At 44.0% G+C, this 26,677-nt stretch overlaps 1 long non-coding RNA gene across 3 annotated transcripts in view; it reads right to left on the bottom strand.

Moving 5' to 3' along the window:
* The window catches only part of LOC147702231 (uncharacterized), a 282,095-nt gene that overhangs the window by 46,990 nt on the left and 208,428 nt on the right, over positions 1–26,677 (bottom strand). Inside the window, exon 3 of one of the 3 annotated variants that reach the window (XR_015297511.1) lies at positions 7,795–7,917. The exons of the other annotated variants lie outside the window; for them this stretch is intronic. This is a non-coding gene — a long non-coding RNA (uncharacterized LOC147702231). The remainder of the gene's footprint in view (positions 1–7,794; positions 7,918–26,677) is intronic. 3 annotated transcript variants of the gene reach the window in all.

Genomic DNA, 26,677 nt, shown 5'->3' with positions numbered 1-26,677 from the left:
ATAGTGGTTTTAAATGGTGGTTCCTTAAGTCTGAATAAAATTTACAGAACAATAGAAAGTGCTCAGTTGCCTGGGCGGTAGTGCCCTTACAAGGGCATTTAGGTAAATTTGTCTACGACCTGCCAAGTCTTCACTCCTTGAAAAAATGTAAACATTTTCATTCACGTAATGACTTTGATATGTGTGCGAGGTAAAGTGTGACATAGTGCAGTCGCCTGGTAGGTTGTTGGAAGTTAAGGAGGTGGTTGAGTTAGGCATGTCCGGCATAATAGAGGGATTTGTATGCTTGGGTGAGCAGTTTGAATTGGTAGCGCTTTTGAATTGGTAGCCAGTGTAGCTCTCTGAGGTGGGACATGATGAGTGTGCTGGGGGGGGGGGGGGGTGTTGAGGATGAGTCTGGTTGCGGTGTTCTGTGTGATTTGGAGTCTTTGTATGAGATAAAGGCATTAAAGCATGCATAATCAAGCATAGTGTAAAATAGAGCTTTTGTAAATGCATTCCCATGTAAAAAATTGCATTTTTTGCCCATTAATCTTCTTGGCACTAAGAAAATACATTTAATTCTGGAGAAAATCCTTCCCCTGCACCTACAATTATTTGGGAATTGCTCTCTTTCCATCAACACACTAGAGAGAGGTTTATTCCTGTCTTTGGCATGCATTACAGGACATTTCTGACAAGGAATGTTGACCACCATACAAAAAGCTTTGTGTGAGTACTGGCTTTGAAATAACTTTGTGCATTGCAAAAATAGGATTTGCACTTGTTAAAAAATTATGCATAAAAGACAATTGTTACTTTGCGGTTCTTTAGATAGGGAGTCTTACATCACAGGTATAATATTGGGAGTTCTTTTACATCATATGTTATTACATTACATCAGGAGGGCATTAACTTTGCATGAAAGTTTGTAAATATCACTCGTGCTAACAAGCACCTGAGAACTAGGTACTGGTACTAGTAAATAAATCTGTGTATGTTTATTGGGATATGGACCGAACAAGTTTTGGCTCGGCTACACAAGCCTTGGTCATGAATGGGACACATTTTAAATTTTGTAAATATAAACAAAGTACGTTCATGGAAATCGAGAACAGCAGCTTCTAATTTCATCGTGAATTGTACACTATTTTGGAGACATTATTTGTATATATATATATATATTCACTGAAAAAACATAGGTTTCAGGCCTTATATAGTTAGGAATTAGCTTTAAAAAAAACTTTGACATTTACTCAAAAAAGTTTTGGGGTGTTATAGTTTGCTGGACATTTCACTCATACAAAACCATTGAAATTGCTCCTATATAGTTAGTTGGTCTAACTATATTTCGCGCACCCGCAATGCACTGCTGATGATGTCACATATTAGATCATTCATGACATGGTCAGTGACATCACTGATGACATCTCAAATGACATCAACGGTATGTATGTATGGATAGAATCTAGTGGTGAGGGATGTTGAATTAATGCAGGAACTATAGGAACTAGAAAGTGCAAATCAACACCCTTAGAGAGTACACAAGTAGCAGAGAAATTAGAAAGAGAAGGAGTATGGATATCAGAGGAAGGAGGCTCCAATCTTAGGCTCAAAACAAAAGTCCTGCCTTCCACCATGAATGACGACTTAGATACATTTGCAGCCAGTGTAACAGCAGAGATCAAAAAATTAATGAACATCAAAATCAAAGAGAATTGGAGAATGAATTCTAGCCTAAAAAACACTTTGAAGAAAATCTCAGAGAATAAAGAGGTAGTAGTCAGAAGTGCAGATAAGGGGGGCAACATAGTCCTATGGTCCCAAAAAACTTATATGGCAGAGGCCTAAAGTCACCTAAGAAACTGCACCTGCTACAAAAAGGTCACCCTTGTGCATGTAGAAGAGATAGAAAGGAGCTTTAATGAGAGACTCGCCTTTTTGAGAAATTAGGGCCTCATTAGTAGTAAGGAATTTTACTTTCTGAGAAATGACATACACAAACTTCCAGTGTTCTACCTAATACCGAAGATGCGCACTTCCTTAAAGAAAGACACATCCGATTCTTTAAACACAACCTCATGATTATCAAAATGATGCAATGGTGTCTCAAGTATAAAAAAAATTCTTCAATCTGGACATCTTTCAACAACAGCAGGGAACGGCCATGGGAACATGTTTTGCACCCAGTTCCGGGAACCTGCACATAGGTTGGTGGGAAGATCAAATACTGAACAATCCCCCTCTAGACAAATGGAGCATAAACATGCATCTGTGGCTCCGCTTTATAGATGATATTTTCATTATTTGGTGGGGAGAAAATCGGCAGTGCAGAGAAATTTGTACAAGAAATTGACACAAACAGTCTGAATCTGAAATTTACCAGCCACATAAGCCAAACACAAGCTGAATTCCTGGATGTTAAAATAGAAATAGTGGACAGACAGATCACTACCTCTCTCTATAGGAAACAGAGTGTAGGGAACAGCTTATTGCACTTAAAGAGCTTCCAACCCAGAAGTCAAATAAGCAGCATACCGCATGGGGAGTACCTCAGGGCCTACCCCGCAAGTTTGAAAATCAAGGCACATTACACATATAATTCTGAAGATGTGTAAACAATGCGATATAACAAAATTCCAGCATCCAAAGTGCACAATGCAGCATAGTAAAAAATCAATCAAGAGGTCATGACATGATGTAAGCATACTGGGCCTGATTCACAGAACTAACTTAAGACAAAATCCTAAACTTACTACTTTTGGTATTCACAGAAGTTAGGATTTTGTCTTAAGTTTGTCTCAAGACAGTCTTAAGACAGACTTAAGTAAGGATGTTGTCTTAAGTTTGTCTTAAGTCTGTCTTAATTTTGTCTTAAGACAAACTTAAGACAATATCCGAACTTCTATGAATACCAAAAGTAGTAAGTTTAGGATTTTGTCTTAAGTTAGTTCTGTGAATCGGCCCCCTAAAGTGCAATCTGCCCTTAAAGTGCACAGTGCTTGATTCCAAAAGATCCTTCAGTACTTAATGTCATAGGGTACAAAGTAACTCTTAACCGCACGGACGTCAATGTTCTTAATCAACCATCCGTAAATTGCATGATATGAGGTCTTATGTTCCAATCATGTATAAAGTGCAATCTATTTGACAAGTGCAGTATTTACAAAGTGCTCTATGCAATATAACTATAATGTGCAATATTCAAAAAGTGTCATGTAAAGGGTAAAGCTAGTCTTTTCCTGGACCCTCATGAGTTCATCTTTTTAAGGAACCTTTAACATATTTGTACTAACCAGCAAATCCTGCATTATAGATTGAGGGAGGAAGGAAGAGAGGGCAAAAGAAGAGGAGAAAGAAGTCCAAAGGAGAAGGAGGATGGGAAAAAGACGAGAAGGAAGCAAAAAAATTCAAAGCGGGTATGGAACACTTTAAAACCCTTCCCAATCATTATAATCTTTTCAATCAGTGTGGTCTCTTGTTTAGTGCTGAGGAGTAGTAGTCCCAAACAATTTCACAGTTACAGATGGACAAAAAGTTCTGCATCTTGTCTCCTTAACTTCTTTTCCCGATCACTTCCCTTTGGGTGAGCTCGAATGTGTTTGATGCCATAATAACTGAACGTTGCCAAGGATCTATTGTGGGATTATTCAAAATGGTACACCAAGGGATAATTCCTGTCCCCATTTTTTATGGCTCTTATGAGCTGCAAAGTCCTTAATTTCAACTTGTTAATTGTACTTCCCACGTACAACTTATCACAGCCGCATTTGAGAACATAAATGACATAGTCCAAGTTGCAAGTCTCTTTGAGGTTATTCGTGCACCCAGCCCCACAATCTCCCAGAGATGGTCATCCTTCTTCAGGGCATGCCAGTACTTTAGAAGAATTCTTTTGATATTGGGTTGCGCCATATTTTATTCTAAGAATAACCTTTTCACTCCATGACCTTTTTCAATCAAACTGTTATTCTGTGAATACAACAGTAGCTCCCTTCTTTTTTTATCGGCTCTCCTTTATGCATCTCCCAATACTCCCTTGGGATACCCTCATTTACAAATAAATTAAAAGATATACAGCACCTAATTGGTCTGTTTCTTGAAATATGTTCCATAGAGCGAGGGAGCAGCCTTGAGGAAAGTGTGACTATAGTCGTCCCTCCCCCCCCCCCCCCCCCCCCGTTTGGACTCATGATGGCTCATTGAGGCGTATAATAATACAGTGAACTTTCTAACCAAGGGAGTAGAAACAGGGAGTAACCTTCCTAGGTCCTGACGAAAAACCTTGGGGTAGGGTTTGAAACTAATTGACCAGAGTAACCCATGCCGCCTAAAATATCTATTTTTTCCCTTTTTTTAGTCATATCGACTAGAGTTGCTAATAAATAATATTTTCAAACTAGCTAGATACTTTCAATTCTTCTTTTTCCATTAAACCCCCCGCTCCTATTTTCTTTTATCTGGAAACGCCCTAACATTTTCAGTGCTCACCCGTATTCGTAGGTCGAAGCTCACCCCATTCCGCAGTGGGATGGGAAGAACCCAATGATGAAGCATGCCACCAAGGGGTAAGCCTGGTGGGTGAGGGTTATTTAAGGAAATGTGTTTCTTTCCTCTCAATAAACATTTAGGAGGGTAAAAAGAATGAGCATAATTCACTTTGGACTAGAGTGACTCTCTTTGCTTTATGTCTAGGATGTGGGTAAATCATGGTATTACCCAGCGCTATAACCCCTACAAACCCTACTTACTATCTAGGGTAGTTAATGTAGAGATCAAATGTAAAAACACTTTAAATTACAAATTGCTCAACGAGGATGATATATTTCTCTCTATATAGATGGCCAAAAGAAATAGAGGGGACAATAATGATGCTGAGAAAATTGGAGAAAATATCAGATTTGGGGGTCAACTGAAAGAAATCTGTACACTTCCTAGTATGCATGTGAGAACCTTCAGTGGTGCTACAAGTGATGAGAGGTGACCTGAAGTGGGAGGAAAATGTTATTGAATAGTTGGGGATCCATATTTACTGGACAGAAGAAGATCTGGTGCTGGTGGTAGAGGGTAACATAATGACGGCTACTGGGAACATGAGGAGTTGTGTGAACTTTTGGAAAACGATCCCATTAGCAGCATTAGGAAGAATAGCTTTTGCAAAAATGGTGACTCTGCATTGATTACTTTACTACTTCTCCACTCTCCCTGTCAAACTTGGCATGAAACTATTTCTATCATTGGTATAATTTATTTTAAAGGAACACTGGTCCCTACAAGAAGCAAACGTGATTGAGAATAAACACAATTGTTATTGTTACAAAGGCCAGTCTCCGTTTCATGGTTGTCATGGTTCCAGCAGTCCTGGAGTTTTTGGTGCCATCCCGCCAAGTAAACGAAATCAGTGAATGACAGTGGTGCTGAGCCCATCACACTGCCCTGAAGGTGGGCTCAGACCTGGGTATCTGAGCCAGGATTGGTGCTGCCTCAATGATGGTCACTAAAAGTACAGCGTAAACCTGCCGTCCGCAGAGGGTTGCGGTTTGCATTAGTGAAGCCCGAGCTGGAGGTGAAGGAGAGACTGCACTCGTTCACATTAGTCTAGCACAGAATGCGTGCCGCTTGTCAGGGCTGAGCACTCCTGCAGCGGTCTTGGCTGCCTTATCCAGCACTAGGTTTAAGGGTGTTTTTGCATCAAACTCTCCAACTTCCTCTGATTCCACTTCTGATATTTCTACAGTGCCAAGGGTGCATCTCTTTGAAAGTATAAGGCAGAGCCAAGGCAAGAATAGTCTTAGGATATTCTTGATTCAATAATCTACTGTGAGTAGACAGCGTTCGCACGTTTATTAGTTAAAATACCGTTGCTTGTTCATATTTTCAGGTTTGGGGCGGTAAGGAAAGCTGGAAGTCGAATCCAATGTTGTGTGAAATGCTCTCCATTTACGTTTAACATGACACTGGTCTCTGTTTGCTCTAATAGTAATTTGGGAATGCTTTAGGCAGGTCGATACTACATTGATATTCTCATTGTTTTTATGACAATACCAGCCATGACAGTAAAGTACTTACTGGCCAGATAACAGGCCTTTATCTAGAAGTTTGTACATTTTGCTTTGGTGCTGGCTGCCACTTTTACAGATGCAACAATCAAAATCTCCAAGTGTTCCTACATCGCATGCAAATTATTTGGTCAGTGTCTCCCTTAATGTTATTTCAGAATTTGGATAGTAACACACCTCCTTATCCCATCATAAATTATTTCATGGTTCCTGTACTGGACGGACATCATTGAATCATTTAAAGAATCTTGGGTTTACTGAATATGAAGTTGTGATCCCCATAAGAGATATAGATGTGGTTATGACGTTACTTTTGATGTAACTGATGACTTCAGAAATTACATAAATAATTTCATTAGTGACATATTACCTTATCCTTAACATTACTAAAGGCACAGCTTTGGATACAGTACACTGTCTTTTGTTTGAGTAAGTGTTGTAATTTAATGATGTGGTATAAAGTCCAGGATAAGGTTCGCCCATAACAGGTCTCCCGAACTCTGCTTATGCCCACTGATTTGCTAAGTAATTACTCGTTTTACCTGGGACTGACATCTTGCTGCAGTCAAACCCTAAACTTTTGAATTCCCATGTTGCTTGTTAGCCTTAAGTTTACTTTTGCCTTTCAGTTGGTTTGCCTTTAAGTTAATTGTTCCTTTAAGTTCATGTTGCCTTAGTTTTGAAGTGTTTGCACTTGTTCTGGGTTCCTGACTGTCAGCCGTGCCGCTAAGAGCTGCTCTTTCCCGCTCCTTTTGCCCCACCGCTTCCGACCACGCAGCGCCTCTCCCAGGACCTACTTAATGGAGGCCGATCAGCCTTGTCTGTAGCAGGTATCCCAGACTCTGCCTAAACCCACTGTTCTGCTCCCTGCATGCCTTGTTGTGCCTCCGACTGACAACTGTGCCACTGTCAGCCTCTAAACGTTTGAAGTACTGTGTTGCCTTTTAGCCTTAAGGTTACTAAAGTGTATCTGTCAATCAGGTTTTCAACCCCACTTTAGCACTGGGACAGCGCTTCGGGAAGTAGTGGAGCATGTCAGAAGCACTCTTGACAAGGGAGGCGAGGCCATGGTGATCATGTCGGACCTGACTTCAGCTTTTAACATGGTGTCCCATTTAAAACTACTGGAACTACTTCAAGCGATTGTGATCAGAAACACTGCCTTGAAATGGTCACCTCCTTTTTGAGTAATCGAAGCCAAGTAGTATGGCTCCCCCCATTTTCTTTGCAAGCTAGATCTCTGACTGTGGGCGTACTCCAGAGATCTGCCATAATTCCCACCCTGTTTAATATTACCTTACGCCTTTGCAATACAGGCAGAACGTATGGGTGCAACATTCATTTCCTACGCTGATGATTCGCAGCTTCTCTTCTCCTGTGGTAAGGGAGAGGAGATGGACAGGGAACTCATCTCTAAATGCCTTGCTAGAGTGTTTGAATGGCAGACCCACCATCAACTGATGCAAACCGGATAAGATGGAGATTGTGATCTTCGGAGATGCCCCCCTATCTTACTAAGAACATGCTGGTCTGAAGATGCGCATAGCCAGGTCCTCTTCAAAACTCTGTGAAGAATCGAGGCATTATGATTGACAGCACCCTCTTTTTCCAACCGCAGACATAAGCTTTAATCTGCTCACACTTCAGCACTCTTCGTATGCTGAAACGATTTACACCTCTCCTGTCTGAGTCTGCCTGCAAAAAGGTTATCCATGTTCTGATCACGATGAGACTGTATTATGGGAATGCCCTTTACCTCAGACTTTCTGAGTACCTTCTTAACAGACTTCAGGTGGCGCAGAACTCGGCAGCCAGATTTCTACTGGAACTTCCACCTGGGCTCACATGTCCACCCATCTGAAGGCCCTTCATTGGCTCCCTGTAAAAAAGAGGGTGCAATTTAATACTGTGGTATTAATGTATAAGGCCATGCATGACTCATGAGCTGGTTATCTCAGAGAGAGGATTCATTATTACACCCCAGCTCGGACTCTGAGACCTTCCTCTGCTCACCTGGCAAGAGTGCCTTGGATCCACCAACTTAGCATGGGCAGTAGACCCTTCTCCTATCTAGGGCTGCTCACTAGGAATAAACTTCAGAGAGACCTCCGTCTAGTCAGCAAGATCGCTGTTTTCAAGCAGAAACTGAAAATGTGGCTTTTCATGTAGTCAGTCTAGGTTTTATGTTTGGTGCCTTAAGCCTGAGCACCGGAACACTCTTTGAGTAGCTCCACACTGTACAAATTGGCATAACATAACATAACGTTTGCCTTTCAGTTAATTTTGCCTTTAAGTCCATTTTGCCCTAGTTTTGTAGTTTTTTCACTCCTCTGTTTTGATTTCCTGACTGCCCGCCGTGCCATTAGGAGCCACTCACTCCTTTCCTGCCTGCTCTTTCCTACCCGTTTTGCCCACCTGCTTCCCACCACCCAACGCCCTGCCCCCCTACTAGGACCTACTTAATGGATGCCTCAACACGGGGCACCAAAGGTGCGCTAAAGGCAAGCCCATCTATGCCTGGACAGCACTCATCACCAGGAACCCGGCCCTCTGGTCGTCCACAGATACCCTGCCACAAAACTCCGAGACCTGAACCATAGATGCCGCAACAACTGCTGCCTCGCATCTTCTCGTTCAACGGCAGAACCATTCACCTGCCACCGTTGTCTCTTCACCTGCAACTCAGGACCCCCCACCCGCACGTAAACCAACGCCACTCCCACTTTACCAACAGCAACTGCCCTGGAACGACTCCAATGCTTCCTGCTCAATGCCCAGTCTCTCGGCAAACAAGCCACAGAAGTCTACGATACCATCTCTAACCTCGTCCGATGTGATCTTCATTACAGAGACCTGGCTCAACCCCTCCTCCACCCCCTGCATTGCCACTACTACGCTCAATAGCTACAAGACACACCAGGACCGGACCAGCAAAACAGAGAAAGTAGCACCATTATCCGCAATGAAACAACAGATCATGGAACACCTCAACTTCCAACTCCACACCAACAACAGAATGACCATCAGAGGCACCCTCGCCTACAGAACCCCATGACCATGCACCCGCTTCTGTGATGCCATCACCAATTCATCGCCCCACTAGCCATCGAGTCCAAGCACTGCATCTTTCTCTGAGACCTCAACTTCCACCTGGATGACTCCACAGGCACAGACTCCACCAACCTCCTGGACCACATGGCCAACATCGGCATCACTCAGCTGGTGACAGACCCCACACACAGAGCAGGACAGACACTGGACCAGATCTTCACAGCCAGCGATAGAGTTAAATACAGCTATGCCTCAGATCTCACCTGGAACGACCACTCCATTGCCCACTTCTCCATCACAGGATCACTGTGCACCACAACCAGCCCCCCAGCACCTCCTTCCACAGCTGGAAGAGAGTGTCAAAGACCCAAAGGATGGATGCCCTCAACAACACACAGCCCTACCCCACAACCAACCTGGAACCAGCAGTCTAGAACTTCCGCCCCTGGAATTCCAATGCGGCCGACCTTGTCGGCCCCATCAAACCTCCAAAGGCTCACAGACCTACCATACAACCCAGCAGGTACACAACAGGACTCAGGACAATAAAACTCCACTGCAAACAACTGGAGAAAAGATGGTGCAGCAGCAGAGACAACACAGACTGAGCCACCTTCAAGTCATCCCTCAACAAATACCACCAACGATTCAAAAATGCCCTAAAACAGCATTGAAGCATGTGCCAACCACATCAATGAACACTTCAGCATTGCCAGAGAGTTTTCATGCCCAACAGCAACCGAGAACATGATCCCTCCTTCACAGGAACTCTGCTACACTCTAGTGACCAATTTCCACAACGATATATCTACCATCTACAGAAACTTTGAGCCCTAACCCACTGACCCCCACAGCCTCCTCACGCCAACAGATGCGTCCCCCGACAAGCCACTCACTGCATGGGAACAGTTTGCCATAAAGAACACCACAGCCATCATGAACTCTGTCCACTCGGGAGTACCTATGGACCCCTGCCCTCACTGCCTCTTCAATCTAGCAAGCAAAGATATCAGCTGCCAACTCACTGTCATCCTCAATGCATCCATCGCCACAGCCACCTTTCCATGAGCATGAAAACACGCAAAAGCCTGACCTCTCCTCAAAAAACCCTCTGCTGACCCCAGCGAACTCCAGAACTACTGCCTCATCTTGCTACTCCCTTTCCTTGCCATGGTCCTCAAGGAGGCCATTAACCAGCTGCTCACCGAACACCTGGAGAGAAACGACCTACTTGACGCCTCCAAATCCGGATCCTATGCCAACCATAGCACTGAAACTGCCCTGATCACCGCCACTAAAGACATCTACACCCTCCTTGACAGGGGAGATTGAGGGCCCTGATCCTCCTTGACCTCTCCACCGTGTTCGACACCATATCCTACTACACACTCATCAAGAGACTATACCACATGAGAATCTACAGAGTCACTCTCATACAGATTGCATCGTTCCTCACAGTACAAAGTCAGAGAATCAGCCAATCTTTCTCTGCCTCGATACCCAGGAGTACAATCTGCGGCATCCCTCAAGGTTCATCCCTCAGCCCTACCCTCTTCAATTGCATGACACCTCACAATCTCAACATCATATCCTAAGCTGACGACATCCAGCTCATCCTCTCACTCACCACAAAGACAAACTACCACAACTGCATTAAGAATGTTGCCGGCTGGATGAAGGCCAACTGTCTGAAACTCAAAACTGACAAGACGAAGGTGCTGATCTTTGGCAACAACACCTCCCCTTGGAATGACTCCTGGTGGCCCAAAGAACTCAGACCCACTCCCACACCGACAGACCACGCCTGCAACATCAGCACCATGCTGGAAATCAAACTCACCATAAAATGACAGATCAACGCAGTCTCCTCTGCCTGCTTCAACATACTCCACATGCTCCAAAGAATATTCAAATGATTCTCCTTCAGCACAAGAAAAACTGTCGCTCAAGCCCTTATCAGCTGGCTGGACTACAGCAACACACTGTAGGCAGGAATCACCACAGAACTCATGCAGAGACTACAGATGATAGAGAACTCAGCCTCAACCTGCCCAACAGACCCACCTCACTCCACAACTTAGGAACTTCCATTGGCTCCCCGTCCAGAAAAAATGCCAATTCAAGATTCTGACACATGCCTACAAAGCCCGAGGATCAGCGTACACCAAACACTGCCCTAACATCCACCGACCATCTAGAAACCTTTGTTCCACATCCCTCACCCACACACAGACACTGAGCATCTGCCAACGCCACAAAGGAAGCCATTCCTTCTCCCACCTGGCCGCCAAATCATGGAACAGCCTTCCCCTCTACCTCTGGACATCCCCTTCGCTGGCGGAATTCAGGAAGAGACTAAAAACCTGGCTTTTTAACTGAGCCCAGCAAACGTAGTGCTGGATACCCTCACGGGTGATCAGCAGCACTTTACAAATACCTATTGGTTGATATGTTGTGATAATATTGCGAGGCCATAAGCACTGCATATGGTGTGTGAGTTAGGGTTTGCATGGCATGTGTATGAGCTATTGCTATACGCCTACCTCCCCTAAAAAAAAAATCAGGCTAGGGAATGGAGTCCCCTGGGCCTGACAAAGTCGCAGGCAAGGGGGCCTCCCACCAATTTAAATAAAAGGAGCTACTGAGGATTTTCTGCCCAGTGGCTAAAAAAGGCTTGGGGAGGGGGGACACGTCCCCTCCCCATTGAAATTAAAATGTTCCATGGAGATGAGGTCTCCAGGGCCTAATAAAATGCTCAGAGAGGAGGCTGCATGCCCCCGCTCAGTAAAACTATAACTCATCGCCCCATAGGCACTGTCCCACCGCGAGTAAATATAATACACTGACAGAGAGAGAGAGTAAGTAACAATACCTATGTCTTAATATTTCCTCTTCAATGTTGAACCGACAAACACCTCTGTAAAATTACAGTTTATATCCGATTTTTTAATGACATTACTGTCCTTTTGTGCTAGGAAAGGCACCATTTTTCTCAAAGCTAATTAAGATGTCCTTGGAGGACAGGTCTCAGATGCCCCACTGTTGTAAAAGTCTTTACGTGCTAACCAGGGCTTCATTCACGTGCACCTTTATCACAGTTTCAAACCAATATGCTAGTGAAAGGTGCTTTAAAATTCCCTGAAAATGTCCGAAGGTCCTAGACAGTTGGCTGTAAGTCATATGTATCCAATGGTACCGGCATAATGAATGGTTCATGAGTCAGAACTCCTTTGGGGGAATCCCGAAGTCCCATTGTGAAGGTGTTTGTCAGTCCAACAGTTTATGTTCAGCCACATCAGTCAAAAATTCGTAGCTGTCCTTGACAAACACAGTAGTAAGATATGATCATTATTTTAGAAGAAAAAGTTCGTATCTATTGTCTCTCCTTCAAAAAGTCAGCATTTATACGAGAAAGAAACCAAAAGTTTAAGAATTCAGCACCATGTGCATCAGGCGTAGACCCCTCCAAAATATAGTGCTTTCTTTGTCCTATGAACCTAGTACAAGCACCTTCCTATGTACGAAAAATGTATCTTTCGCCCTAAAAGATAGGACCCCGTGCACTTCTTGGACAGAACACTGCTAATTACCAATGCCCTTTAAGGAGTAACTTGACCATGGTTCCGCTGGTCAACGCTAAACCTACACTACCGTAAAACCTGCCATGAGCTAGTATTTACATTCAGAGGACCTAAGAGGCACTCTCTGTATCAACTGCGGTTGGCTCAGGACACCGTGGGATAGTTTCTATATTTCAGGACTTTCATACCGCAGAATTCACTGTACACTGTCATTGTAGCACTATAAATAGTGTACTAATGAGTAGAACTGCCAGAGGAAATGGCTGCCAGATGCTTGGCAATGTACCCAATATGCAACATTCAATACACTATCTGAATGCACAGCCATGCCAGACTAGCAAGTTGTGTAGTATAACAAGTATTGGCATCTACCTACCTAGCATAAAGACACACCCTAGAAAATACAAAACATTTAAACATTTGCTTTTCTAATTTATCAATGCTGAAGCTTCCTATACATAACTCACTTCTACTGTACCAAGTTCGATCAACACGCAAGTGTAAAGAACAGTCAGTCAGACAGTCATGTTTAAGGGTATAGGTGGCACCAAGTGGAGACTGTACAGCAAGTTATGCTCTTGAGCTTTAGCTGGTTGGCATGCACGTTTGGCACTATGTGAGTATGACAGAGCCAACATTATACCAACAAATTGACCACCACTTGGTTGACTGAATGTCCTGGATGATGAGTGCTGGTACCCAAATACCATACACCACAAATAGATTAAGTATTCATTTTTACACTGCTTATGTGGCAATTTAGCGGATACACCAAATACTTTAAGTCACTGAAATTGACCCACTTTATGAGTCGATCCTGCCTATCCTAAAGTAGAAGCATCACAACAGAAGAAGGGAGGGGTGCGCGCACACACAGAATTGTGATCACAGTCTGCACCTATCCTTCACTGTGCTCATGTACACTTGGTGAGTGTCAGTAACAAGGTGCTCACCAACATTTTACCTCCATTATTTGTCGGTGATATAGTGTGATTCCTTCAAGATCTCTTTCCTGATCAGTGGCCTTAAGAGCCCCTCTCTTATCATTTTCTGTCCCTTGATTCTACAGCATGAAGTGAATAAATTTGCACTAGATTTTGTCAAAACTTAGGGGCAGATCTACAAGAAACTACTGCAGCGCGGTGCCGCAAGTCATTTTGCTGCGCGGCTGTAAATCTAGAAATGCATCAGTGAACAAGGGTGTTGTGTGGGAACACCCACAGCAACACACATGTCACACCCCTAACACACAAAGTGTTGTGTGAACACGGGCGATCTTTACAAGCACAAGTTAAGTCACGCAGGATTACTTTACCTGTGCTTGTACATATCACTCAGCAGGCTGCGCAACCGATGGCGTATGGGACTTGTAAATCTGCCCCTACCTAGTTTCCATGTTGGCCACTTTGTCTTTCAAGATGGCCACTATGTCTTTCAAGACACTCCTCACATTTTTCAACCTCAATGTAAACCCTAATGTCATCCAGCAGTGGTCGGTGCAGGTAAGCATGGCGGGGCAGGGGCAGGAGGAGGGAGGGGACACGACAGATAACCGAATAGGGAAAATTAAATAAATACATAACTCCTAGTCCGTCATCTGTCGACATATCCCCCGCCTGCCCTGCCCCGCCTCACCACGCTTGCCTGCACCGGCCGCTTCTGAATACAGACTCGGAATGAGAATCATTGACCAGCGTTCTCAGCCAATTTGAATCGAGTGTATGTTAATGGCTTCCATTTCATGGATGTTGGACTGCACATAACTCAAGTAAAGGTTGTATTTAAATCCAAGTGGATCACATATCTCATTCTAGTGTTTTCTGTAGGCCCGGTTATAAAACCCGATTAGATTAATTTGATGCAACTTCCCCTCCTGAACCTATGCCACAGAAAGTGCGGAATTCGTTGAGCCACCAAATTATAATTTCGGGTCAGGTTTTCTGATTGGGTGGGATATATGGAAACACTCTAAATTCACTATATGTGAATGTTTTCTCCAGCATATTCATCATGGAAATACTTGATAGATTTTACTATTTGGGTTTTGCTAAGCCTGGCTTTAGTTGTAGTGCATATCACCTCCCTTTGAATGTCATGATTTTTGTTATATTTTGTCTTGATTCTGTTGCCTGATCCACAGGCTGAATGAATAGCAGTATAAATGCTCTCTGTTTCCTGTTTTGCAGAGACAAATCACTGCTGCCATTCATCAGTCTTCCGGTGTACTTCCTTTCATAAGTGAGTGATTCAGCAGAGCTGCTAGTGCTGCTGCTACAAGCAAACAATGAACCAATCATCTGCAAACGGTCTCCTTTTCTTCATCGTTCCATCTCGATTCCTGCAGCAGCTTTTCATAAGATATTACCATATGTATCAACGTTGCTGATATCCATCAAGCATGATGGGGCAATCTTGATGTACATGTTAACAAAAAAAAACAATATTCTTTACCTTGACTTTTCTTTTCACTACACAGAACACAACGCCACAGATTTCACTTTTCACACTAATCTATTGCACAAAGCACGCATTCCAGACTTAGCATTAAAATCTCACGGTATCACAATAGTTACTAATTCTCCAAACTATTTTAGACACCTATGTGTACAGATTTACCGTTATACATTTTGTCAACAGTGGTGCTGTAGACTTCCGTCACATGTTACTGTGGGCACTGGTCTATCTACATTTTATTGTACAACAAATTCTGAGTCTTTCTTGTCATTGCTTCTATATAAAGATATAGAAGAATTCAGACCTAGAAATAGAACCCTCAATTTGTTTTTTACATGTCACCATAGTTAGCATGTATATCACTGTGTTATCATAATAAATAGAACAAGCATTTGCCATGCAATAGGTCTGGCATTTACGCGAGTTTGAGTTATTGACATTGCAAATGACAATGCCTTTTATTTTTGTTTTCGTTTTTAAAACATAAATAAAAGGTATTGTCATTTGCAATGTCAATAGCTCAAACTCGCATAAATGCGAGACCTATTGCATTGCAAATGCTTGTCTAATATTCAGGCCCGGTTCTAGCGGGTGGGTCGGGTGGGCCAGGCCCACCCAAACATAAGCCTGGCCCACCCAAACATGAACCGTGGCCCTGACGTCAGGGGGGCAACAGCAAATGGCCACGGCAATTAAAACGTTCATTTGAACGTTATTTTTCTAGGAGTTGCGTGATTGGGCCTGGGCTTTTTCTCACAGGCACCCCCAATCACTCATCTCCTTTTAGGAAGGTGGGTTGTGTCCCCGTCCACTTGTGCAGGTACAGGGGCATGGCGAAGGGAAGAAATCCTCTTTGGCACCGGGTAGTGTGCGCACTGTCCTACTGAGTGGATATATTCTTTTCAGCACTGGAGAAAAGGAGTTTGTTGATCCAGATTCACTTTTTCTGACCCCTTCAGCTGTTTATGAGATCGGGCTGTGCCACAGAGTTTGAACGGAGCAGTTAAGAGAATGTGTGCCTATTGTTCAGTTTTTTTTAATCTGCAAAGGCCCAGCTAGATGTATGCTTCTAGGATGTGTGTATATTAGTTATTTTTAAAAAAATCTATGAAGGCCCAGCATGACACATACTTCGTGTATGCTGTGTATATTTTATATCGTTGTATCGTTATCGTGACGGATGCAAGACACAACTACTAAAATGTCCAGATAACTCTGGTGATTAATGATCCTGCTGGAGAACAGTATTTTGTCTGTTCCAAATTTTTAAATGCAGATAAACTGTATGTATGTGGATAGCTCAGTGGGTTACTTGCAGTACAGAAGTTACAATCCTAAAATAGGACAGTGACCTATGAACTGACATCAAAGAGCTGCATACAAACCTGAATGGTATAATTAGAACTTATTTTGTTTGGTGTTGCAATATAGTTAGAATTTACCCTGACTTTCATTACTCTATTTTGCTTTAAAGAGTTTGTTTTGGCAGATATACATTTTAATCAGTAAAGCCAACTCCGCAACCACTGGGGTATGCTTTAAGTCCTGTGTTTCTGCTTCTCCAGACCAAACCCTCTTAAAACATGCTGCCCACCAGTATGGATGTCATGTGATACCTTCACCTTGTAATCCTCATTGGCTTATGTGACATTCCCTATAGACTGATTTACATACTTGTATGATTCATTGTATCTGCAAGATGTAAGTACTGTGACACCCTACACTATGAGTAGCGCTATACAACAAATGAAATCGAATATGAGAGAGGGGCTACAAAGAGATGAAGGACACTGTTGGAGGGTGACAATTAGGGAATCCTAGGAGGAGTCAAAGGGGGTTACGGAAAGATGAAGTGCACTGTTGCAGGGTGGCAGTGAGGGAGTCTGAGGAGGAGGTGATGAGGGGGAGAGGCTATGGAGCAATGAGGGGCACTGGTGGAGGTTGGCAATTAGAGAATCCTAGGAGGAGGTCAATAGTGTGAGGGTGGTAGATGCAGAGAGATGAGGGGCACTGGTTGAGGGTAGTAGTGAGTGAGTCTGAGGAGGAGGTGATGAGGGGGAGGGGCTAGGGAGAGATTGTGAGGGGCACTGTTGGAGGGTGACAGTGAGGACATGCGAGGAGGAGGTCATGAGGGGGAGGGGCTTTGGGGCAATGAGGGTCACTGTTGGAGGGTGGAAGTGAGGGAATCCGAGAAGGAGGTAATTGGGGGAGGGGCTACGGAGGGATGATGGGCATTGTTGGAGGGTGGCAATGAGGGAATCCACGGAGGAGGTCAATAGGGGGAGAGGCTATGGGTCGATGAGGGGCACTGGTGGAGGGTGGCAATGAGGGAATCCAAGGAGGAGGTCATAAGGAGGAGGGCCTTTGGAGAGAGGAAGGTGCAGTTGGAGGGGGGTACTGAGGGGATTCAAGGACGAAGTCATGAGGGGGAGGGGCTTTGGAGAGATGAAGGGCACTGTTGGAGGGTAGCAGTGAGGGAATCCGAGGAAGAGGTCATTGGGGGAAGGTGGGAGATATGGAGAGATGAGGGGCACTGGTGGAGGGTGGTAGTGAGGGAGTCTGAGAGATGGAGTGCACTGTTGGAGGATGGTAGTAAAGGTAACTACAGAGAAAGAAGTTAGTGGTGGGGCGCCAATTAATAACTCTCCACATGCTCTGTATACACACAGAAGCAATCCTTGTATCTTGGTGACTTTTTGCAAGTAGATATGATGTAATTTATGGCTTGAATACTACCTCCAGAAGCGACAAATTGGGCAGGCAGTGGCCCACCCGAAAGCACCCTTGGCCCACCCAAATAAAAATTCCTGGAGCCGGGCCTGCTAATATTGCATCTCTGGGCACCCCCCAGAGCCGACATTCACTACTCTAATTGTTATAGAACTGATGTTACTGTTTACGTTACGTTTCTAAAGTATTGATGTTATTTAGGGGATGTTCATCGAGCAATTGGGGCACGATATGGGAGGTGCTGAGGAGGGACTTACTGAGGCGACTTTGAACAGGTTACAAACCGAGCAGCACTCACACACCACGATAAACAAATCCTTTGGACGCGAACGGATCAGAGCAAGAGGGAAGCAGCCCTTCCAGGCGTTTGATACTCAGGCTACATACAAAATAAAACAATCATCGGAAAAAACCCACCTACTGTTGGCATATCTTAGCCGACATAGGATATATATTGGGCTAATTCATAATTCAGGTAACACAAATTGCTGACTCTGCTATTAGTAAATTTGCTTCCAGCTGAAGCTTGGACCATTAGTTGTCCTCTTTCTCCACATTCTCTAGGAGAGTTGCAGTATAGATTAGGCATGCGTTCAGTTCAAACCTTTAAAAGTCATATTGGATGACTATGGGTGTTTTCTGCTGATCCCGGCACTGGACCATTCCATTGATAAATATCTATGGCTTGAATTTGGACGACCCTCGGTTTTTCTCTGAGGTTGGAGATCAGATTGCCAACACTGCCCCTCACACTATTATGTGAGGAAGAGAATTCAATACCACATTACAGGTCAAATTAGACCACATTGGCTCTGGTGCCAGCAGGCACAGCTGAGCATTTGATAAGTTACGAAACATTATCAGACAGTTGAACTATTCGAGTTATATCGAATGGGCTGAAGACCTGCCAGCTAGCGATTTTCTCGGCACTCCATGGATCTCCCTCTAGAATAAACTTCTGGTAGGGCTCCGGGGATGGGATGGGATGGGTGGAATCTGTTTCCTGCCTGCCAGGCTCTGTTGGGCTATCCTCACACTTAGGGGTCGATTCCGATCCTGGTAAAAAAACGTCCATACGATTCGTATCCGGAGCCCTTTTCGTACGAATCGTACCCGTCCCTCCGAGTCACGTAGTACAATCCGCATTCCGTGAATCCGTCCGAATCGTCGCGATCCGTACGTATTGCAAGGCTGAAACCGCGAACCATACGACTCGTACACACGCCGTACGACTCGACGAGTACCATCCGGACCGGGGAATCAGGACGCGATTCGTACAGTCCACGTCAGGTAAGGGCGATTCGTACGGAAAAGCGCACAATCAAATACACACCGTACGGCGCGTACCCCCCATGATCGCAGGGGTATGGTGCATACAACTGCGATCATGGGGGATACGCGCCGTACCCCGGGATCGCAGGGTGTACGCACCGTACACCCAGCGAACATGGGGTACGGTGCGTACACCCCAAGATCGCGGGGTATGGCGCGTACCCCCCATGATCGCAGGGGTACGCGCCATTCTTCCTGCGATCAGGGGGGGTACGCGCCGTACCCGGGGGGCCGTTCCATACCTGTTTTGGGGCGAACTCTGCTTTTACGGCTGTTTTCAGCTCTCGTAGGAAAAGGGTTGTACGGTGCGTACCCGACACGAATCATACTTGCCGGGTCGGAAAAAGCAGCCGCGATCCGTACAGATGTCGCGTACAGCGGTTCCAAGGGAGAATCGTGCGGAGAATCGAGTCGTACGGTCTCTGTACGATTCGTATGGAGTCCTGCTCCTGGTACGAATCGTACTTCGTTGTACGTACGGGGGACGTTTCAGGGTACGATTCGTACAGGAAAAACGCTCTGTACGGCTAATCGGAGCGCTTTTTCCAGGATCGGAATCGGCCCCTTAATGTCCCCACATCTGCATGACCATGTAGGTTGTGGAGAAAAAAACTCGACTCACTGAGAGCAGAGATCTACCGGGCAATCAAATGTGGTTTTGATTTCAACCATGGGTCTGTTGACACATTGAGGGAGGCATTTAAGACAAATGTACTTCGGAGGGGCATGGGGCATGGGAGTGGTACGTCATTACGAAAAAAGCTTGATAGGTTGGAGTCTGAAGTGCCACCTCGAGCGAGCGGGAAACAGCCTGATGTTCTAATGTAACTTCATTAGCAGTGCTGAACCCAAAAAGATTGAACTTTCCTGAGGCCTCAGGCGCAGATGGAGAATTGATATTTTTGGGGAAGCATGTAGATTACTAATTAGAATAAAGATTACATATTTCATTGTGGATAAATGGAGTATTGCCAGTTCTTTGAGGATCTGCTAAATCATATGACAGTTTTTCCTTGAAAACAATCTCAAGATACAAATAAAATGTAAAAGTGCACTAAGAGTATAAAAGTATTTCAAAAGGAAAGACATCCTGCTTATTACTAAACCTGCAAAGAACATCGCCTTTTAGTGTCACAGAACAGAAGATGACAGCAAGAAAGACTGCAAGAAGATATTGAGCATAGTTGGTAAAGTTTGGGGCAATCCAGCAGACAATGTGCACAGCTGCTAGGAAAAAAAGCACACAGCTGCTAGAGAGAGAATGCACACAGCTGCTAGACAGAGAATGCACACAGATGCTAGAGGGGGAATGCACACAGCTTCGAGAGTCCACACAGCTGCTAAACAAAGAATGCACACAGCTGCTAGAGAGAGAATGCACACAGCTTCGAGAGTGCACACAGGTGCTAAACAAAGAATGCACACAGTTATCCAGCAGAGAATGCACACAGCTGCCAGACAGGGATTGCTCACAGCTGCGAGACAGAGAATGTACACAGTTACGAGAATGCACAAATCTGCTAGACAGAGAATACATACAGCTACGAGACAGAGAATGCACAAAGCTGCAAGAGTGCACACAGTTGCTTAACAAAGAATGTACACAGCTATCCAGCAGAGAATGCACACAGCTGCCAGACAGAGATTGCTCACGGCTGCAAGACAGAGAATGCACACAGCTGCTAGAGAGAGAATGCACACAGCTGGGAGAGTGCACACAGCTCTGTGAGTGCACAGAGCTGCTAAACAAAGAATGTACACAGCTATCCAGCAGAGAATGCACACAGCTGCTTGACAGAGATTGCTCACAGCTGTGAGACAGATAATGTACACATGTGCGAGAATGCATACAGCTGCTAGACAGACAATACACACAGCTGCGAGAGTGCACACAGCTGCTAGACAGAGAAGGTACACAGCTATCCGGCAGAGAGTGCACACAGTTGCCGGATAGAGAATACACACTGCTGCAAGAATGCACACAGCTGCAAGACAGAGAATGCACACTGCTACAAGAATGGACACAGCTCCGAGACAGAGAATGCACATAGCTGCGAGAATGCACATAGCTGCTAGACTAGGAATGCATACAGCTGTTTGACAGAGAATGCACACCGCTGCAAAGGTGCACACAGTTGCTACACAGAGAATGCACACAGCTGTGAGAATGCACACAACTGCTAGAGAGGAAATGTACGAAGCTGCGAGAATCCACACAGCTGCTAGACTGAGAATGCACACAGCTGCTACACAGAGACTGAACACAGCTGTGAGAATGCACACAGCTGCTAGCTAGAGAATGCACACAGCTGCGAGAATGCACACAGCTGCTACCTAGAGAATGCACACAGCTGCTAGACAGCGAATGCACACAGCTGCGAGAATGCACACAGCTGCTAGACAGAGAATGCACACAGCTGCAAGAATGCACAAGGCTGCCAGGCAGAGAATGCACACAGCTGCGAGAGAGCACAGAGTTGCTGGCTGGAGAATGCACACAGCTGCTAGACAGAGAATGCACAAGGCTGCTAGGCAGAGAATGTACACAGATGAGCAAAACTCAAATTATAGTCAACTATACCCCGGATACACATATTTATGATACTTGTAGAGAGGCTGTTTATTTAGGTATTAAACTAGCTGCTAAAGTGGGAAAAATTTTGGAAACAAACTATGAGACATTTTTAAAAGAAACTACCATAAGTCTCAAAAAATGGCACAAAATCCCTCTTAGTTTATTGGGTCGACTTAATTTGATAAAGATGAAAATACTACCTAAACTACTTTATTTGTTTAGAGCTATACCGCTACAACCGAATAAACTTTTTTTCAAAAGGCTAGACGGTATATGTAGTAGCTTTATTTGGGGGTGCAAAAAAGCACGAAGGGCTATAAAATTCTTGGCATTGCCAATATCTAATGGGGGACTTGCTTTTCCGGATTTTAATCTGTATTTCTTAGCTACCTTTTTTTTTCGAATAAGGAGCTTATTCAAAAATGAGCCATCTCTATTTTTTCACCAATATATGTTAGGCGCTGATTCCAACCAATTCCTACTTCGCACTCATGATCCAAACTACTTCAAGCGGGTCAAATTTAAGACCGCAAAACACGCTATAAAAATTTGGGACAAAATCTTGCATATTAGCAAAAGTTCATTCTATAATGCTGAACTTAGATTATGGAACAACCCAGGTCTCCCGGGTATCTTTTCGGATGGGACAGGGAATCGCTGGATTAGACACGAAATAATTACACTCGGAGATCTATATGGAACTAATGGTTTGATAGACTTTGAAAACTTGAAAATAACAAACGGTCTAACGAATGATATGCACTTTAAATATCGACAACTGAGAGACGTCTTGCTTAACAAAATGAAAATAACTGAAGTTTTACAGTCAGATATTCTGGAGTGTATCTATTCTGATAAAACCAAATCACTAATAAAACTGGGATATCAATTTCTAATTAAAGACAAATGTGAAAATACTACCAAAATTGCAGCTAAATGGTCTCGTAGACTAAATTCAGATATAAACTCAACGCAGATTGGAAATGCCTTAACACACTTAAGCGATATAGTACACTCCTCTAACCTCAGAATGCAATTATATAGGACAATTACTGAGTTGTATTACACACCACAAAGAATATCCTTATGGACGCAAGGGAATTCGTTATCAGACAAATCTAAATGTGCAAAGTGCAATACATATGCTGCTGGAATTGAACACATGCTATTTTCCTGTCCTGCACTTTCTACTTATTGGAATGGAATAACAGACCATTTAAAAATTAATCAGATAACGATACCGGAACTTTCTCCACATTTGGTCTTGTTAGACATCCAAGAGATTAATTGTCTCAACAGGGACCTTATAACGATTCTGTTCGCATGTGCAAGATTAACTATAGCTAGGGCATGGATCTCTAAGGAACCTCCAAACGTAGCTGAGTGGCTAGATTTGGTTAGCGAAATCAGAATTATGGAACTCACACTAGCTAAATACAGAGGCCCAAAAGCCCTTGCTAGAAAGGAAAGGATTTGGAAACTATTTTTTGAAGTACAAGAAGTGGGGACTGTCTGCTAAAGCTTTTTCATGAGATAAACATTCTTTTGCTTAACTGCTTTATTTTTTTGTTTTTGTTTTTTTTGTTTAAGCACTAAAGTGTTTCTATACCTCTCCTCTATTTCCTTTCTCTAACTTTTATTTTTTACTCTTAAAATGTACCAATGTTAATCCTATGTTAATTCAGACCTATAGAACTTGTATATCTGTATTACTTTGGTTTATGTCGCATCTTGCAACAATAAAAACTATTTAAAAAAAAAAAAAGAGAATGTACACAGATGCTAGACAGGGTATGCACACATATGGAAGAATGCACACAGCTGCTAGACAGGGATTGCACACATATGCGAGAATGCACACCGCTGCTAGAAGTTTGGGCACAACTAGTAGAGGAAGAATGGGTTTACAGCCAGGATAGAGGACAGGTAACATGAGCATTTCATGGGGTGGGTGAAGGAGCGTGATTTGTTTATTCACAGTGCTTTTCCTGCAGGTTTATTTTTAAGGTAAAGTCCGTTTTAGGAGATGTTTTATTAAGTCTTGATTGCATACAGCGGGTCCTTAGTTGGCTGGATGGTTGGGACTGCACTTGGAGCAACAAGATAGGGTTTTGACCAATAATATCGGAAGATGACACGTTCTAATCTTTTCTCAGGAGAAAGGCTGTATTACCGCTAGAAGGTCAGCCTTCTTTCCGCAAGTAAGCCGTGTTCCCGATTAGAAGTAGTAAAAGAACAGGCACCTCACGGTCAAGGTCACACTGGAAGGTAATGCTATCAAATATATAACGGTTTCTTTCAGAATGTATGTTAAGAACTGTGACTCAATGAGATTAATTTTTCCTCTTGTACAAACTTCTTCATGTAGATTATTTTCGACAATCCATGATTATGCCTGCGGAACATAAATGCTAAAATCCGTCCCTTTACTGTTTTTGGGAAAAGTGCCTTTAAATGTGTTTTTTTGAGCGAAGAGCACATTCGGACCCCACTAGGCCAAGCATTAAATATTATTAGCCTTGTGAAAAAGAAAATTTTTGATCGATGCTGTAAAAAATTTACATTGGATGAACATCACTAAACACGTCTGGTTTTGCAATGGCATCAATACGTGGCTGATCCACAAAACACGTGTAATCACCAACTCATCCGAATTCCTCTTCCCAGTGCTTACATTGGGAGATTGATTGCCTTGTTACACAGACATGCTGGACCTACCTGTGCCCTAAAACAAACTTACTGAAAACAAACACTCACACCCAGCCCCTAACTTAAGCTCCACCTACTCCTTTGGAGCCATAAAAAGGAGCTGCACCTATGATACTCCCTGAAACACCAAACACCTCTGCAACCTGAGTACCCGGTCCTCTCAGAGTTGGGAGATCGACATTGACTCGGCTGATCTTCCATATTTCTCTTGAATATCACACATCCTAAAAGCAAGTGAAATAATGGTGGGAAACGAGGAAGGGACCTCGGGACTGGATTTACCAATTCACCCAGCAAGTCCTCTTTGTTGATGGGACACTCAGGGTAGGTATCACTTGTAATCTGGTCTGGTAATACACTCCACCCATGGAGTTACCTGGACTAGCAGTATCAATACTACTAGGGTTAGGAGGCTACCAGTCAAATTCCCAGGCCACTATAATGGTGACACTTATGGCCACATCAGAATAGGAAGCAACTGAGGTCTCCTGGTGTGACTATAACGCCTGCGTCAACCTGCCTCATGCGATAACTTGCTTCCAGGTCATGATCTTATTTTGTGTGTGGCACGTCAATACAAAGACGTGAGCCTGCTCCAGGAAAGAGAGTGACAGGGAAGCAGTGTAAAGCAAGAGTAACACAATCTATGTTGGGTGTTACAGGCAGGGTGAAGCTAGGCTCATGGACGTTGCTGGTGAACTGTGGCCCGAATGGAGAAAGGTTACATACAGAGGGTCAATGCCTGGGTAGGTAACACGTGCAACAGCAAGGGAACTAGCAGCAACCATTACTTTACCCAAATCTTCTTCCTTCAAGAGTAGTGCTGATTGTCCATTAACAACATCAGCGCTGTTAGCTTTTCTGGTGACAAGCGCAGGGCTAGCAGGGGTGTAATATCAAATTCACAGTGATCTCACAATTCTTCTTCAATATTTCTTGAAAAAAGTTGGCCACCTGGACACCACAGGCTGAGCCTACGATCAGTGCAACAGATCATTGGAAAAAATGATAATGAATTGTGACATTAATCTCTGGCAGGGATGATTGACAGCAATCTGGGGCGTTGCTTCGATTGAGGGTGGTTGTGGTGTTACATCCCTCCTAATAAATGTGTCTTGTGATAAATTATGGGGTGCATGTGCTTTTAGTCGGGTGCGTTGAGCTGTCTGTCAGATTTCACCAGGAATTGTTACACACATAGATAAAAAACCACACACACACTCTCTACCTCTCTCTGTCTGGAAAGACTTCAAAAATCTTGGTTATTTCACTTAGTACCAATACCAATCCGCATTCCTCTCCCTTTTGGTGCCCTGCTTGTCGTATATTGTATTTTAACATTATGTCCCAGCTTGATCGTTGGGAAATCTGAAACTCACACCCCCCCAATCTTACTGACCAGCCTTCACCCCTCTTCTTCTGGTCCTCTACTAGAGTTATCGTGAATCAATTTATGAATGATGCACCTGTTCACTTTAAGGTCCAGCTTGAACATGGGACTTCTTACTGAACTCGGGAAACATAGAATCCGCTCCCAGCTTTTTTACTCAAGGCCTGCCTTTTCCAGCTACTGTCAGCTCACTTGCAACTGTTTGCTTTCAACCAGATTCACTTCATAGTAGATTATAACAGATATTTATTAAGAAGCTTATAAAGCGCACGGCTACCCCCAATGGGGGTGTCCCGGCGCTACAGACTGCAAGCTAGAGAGATATTAGCTGCTTTTGAGATGGTGAACAGCCATGTTTTCAGTTTGCTTCGCAACAAAGGCTCCGAGTCAATGAACCTAAGGTCTAGTGGGAGGCTGTTCCAAAGTTTAGCTGTAACTACGCCGAACGCTCTGCCCCCACTCCTGGCATGACGGAATCTGGGTACCACCAGGAGGCGAAGGCTGTTCGATCTCAGAGATCTGACCGACTGGGACAGTTTAAGTCTCTTTCTCAAATATCCAGGGCCTAACCCGTTGAGGGCACGGAAGGCAAAAATCAAAGCTTTGAACTGGATGCGACGGGCAATGGGGAGCCAGTGCAGCTTCTTCCGGTATGGAGCAACCGAGTGGTGGAAAGGAATATTGCCAATCAGTCTCGCAGCGGCATTTTGTACTATTTGCAGACGTTCAATTTGGTACAAGGGGGCGCCCGCATTGAGACTGTTGGCATAATCTAAATGCGATGTAATCAGGGAATGAACAATGGTTTTGCGGGAAT

The sequence above is a fragment of the Lissotriton vulgaris genome, chromosome 7 (genome assembly GCF_964263255.1).
Source record: "Lissotriton vulgaris chromosome 7, aLisVul1.2, whole genome shotgun sequence".
NCBI classification, from domain to species: Eukaryota; Metazoa; Chordata; class Amphibia; order Caudata; family Salamandridae; genus Lissotriton; species Lissotriton vulgaris.
This window is presented reverse-complemented; position numbering and strand designations above follow the sequence as displayed.